Source organism: Fukomys damarensis, unplaced genomic scaffold (assembly GCF_012274545.1).
Source record: "Fukomys damarensis isolate Sample0158 unplaced genomic scaffold, DMR_v1.0_HiC HiC_scaffold_37, whole genome shotgun sequence".
Lineage (NCBI taxonomy): Eukaryota > Metazoa > Chordata > Mammalia > Rodentia > Bathyergidae > Fukomys > Fukomys damarensis.
In genome coordinates, this window is record NW_022900949.1 from 42805464 (window position 1) to 42807447 (window position 1984).

Consider the following 1984-nt stretch of genomic DNA (forward strand, 5'->3'; position numbering starts at 1 on the left):
ATCCAAAAACTGATAAATGTTTTGAAGAAATTAAAGCAATCAAGAATCACAGAAATAGGTCATGCCCTTTTAAAATTAAGTACAATAGATATGGATGACCTCTCTAAAAGATGACACAGATTAGTGCATATTTGCAATGCATGATATGGCATTTATCATGAGGAGTTGGTATGTGTACTTAACACATCTTAATTCTTTTTTGGTCTCCGATCCCTTTCTTCCATCCCTGCTTCTTTCAACAGTTGGTCACCTTCTCATTTGCAAAACTCTATCTACATTTTTTCCAACTCTTTTTTAATCCCCTTTTCCTCCCCTTCATTCCCCTTCCCTCCATCTCTCACTCCCCTTTCTACTTAAAAAAAGATTTTCTTTAGAATTTTTAAGTACTAAAACTTTAAAATTAATTAGGAAATCTTTCTTTGCTATTGTTCCCTGAGATGATTCCTAGGTTTCCCAGTTGTACACATAAAAAGCCTTGGAAGTATTTAATAAAATAGCTGACAGATTTAAGTACATATTAGTCTGGCTTTCCACTTTGCAGAATTTTCATTTGGAAATGATCTAGATTTTTCTATTTACCTCCTTGTGCTTAATTTGGGTTCCTACCAGATGACTATTCATATAAAAAAAACTCCCTCATTGGGCCGGTGATTTAGCTCAGCGATTCGGTGGCCTGCCTTGCCAAGTGCAAGGACCCTAGTTCAATCCCTGGTACCCCCCCCAAAAAAAAACAACCACCCTCATTAGAGGACTAAATTTATATGTAGCTCTGTCTTATACTGTGTGTTGCATTTACCATCATATTAAAAATTACAACATTGTCTCATTGAAACACAGAAACAACAACAGAAATAATGATAAGAACAAGTTAATAAATATAAATACTATATGTTCTGTTCTGCTATTCTTTTTTTTTTGAAGCAACATTTTTATTTTCAACTTTATTTCCAACTTACAACTTCATTGTAAAGCTTATCAAATTTTTCAAAAGCAAAATTTAAAACAAACTGTAGGTAATGTAGAAAAATGCAGCCCTGTCTTCATTGCCAAGAAGAGAACGCAAACCCCTTCTATCCCACCCCAGCCTTCACGGTAGGTCCAGCACAGAAAACACTGCACATCACTACAGCACCAGGAGGAAAGAATTAAAACAGCAAAGAAAAACATGCTGACACACATAAGCACTAGTGAGGTACTGACAGTTCCACCAGGACACAATACTAGACTAGCAAACCAACCTTGGGATCGTGTTCATGGACTAAGTCACACACACTTTCAGTTGCAGAGCGGGATGAGCACTGCATTTGCCAAGGGCTCCTCCACTGTGTGTGTTCTCCTGTGTAACACATAGCACATGCACTACATTTCCCTGTACTTAAGATACAGGGAATGATTCAGTTTTGACTATAGAAGTTTAGTGAATTTGCTACTGTTCAATTACAAGACAACCAATAATGAATAAGGCTACAACAACTTCATTATAATTTAATGGCTAAGGCTACCTTATGCCCATCTATTAAACTAAAACAAATTTAAATCCCTTAGGTTGTTTTTAGATAGCACTCTTTTACCAGAAGTAAAATTTTACATATATAAATGGTACATAAAATACAGATTAGACTGCATGAGATAAACAGTAGCAAAACATCACTGAATTTTAAAAGTAAAAAATATATATATATAAAAATATTAGCCTAGTCAGAGATTTAGCTCAGCGGTTCGGTGGCCTGCTTTGCAAGCACAAGGACCCGAGTTCAATCCCTGGTTTTACCAGAAGTAAAATTTTACATATATAAATGGTACATAAAATACAGATTAGACTGCATGAGATAAACAGTAGCAAAACATCACTGAATTTTAAAAGTAAAAAATATATATATATAAAAATATTAGCCTAGTCAGAGATTTAGCTCAGCGGTTCGGTGGCCTGCTTTGCAAGCACAAGGACCCGAGTTCAATCCCTGGTGTAAAAAAAAAAAAAAAA

The 1984-nt window shown here is 35.2% G+C and overlaps 1 protein-coding gene across 1 annotated transcript in view; it reads left to right on the forward strand.

The window, feature by feature from the left end:
• Positions 1-1984, forward strand: part of Dock3 (dedicator of cytokinesis 3) — a 387335-nt gene that overhangs the window by 206244 nt on the left and 179107 nt on the right. The window lies entirely within an intron of this gene.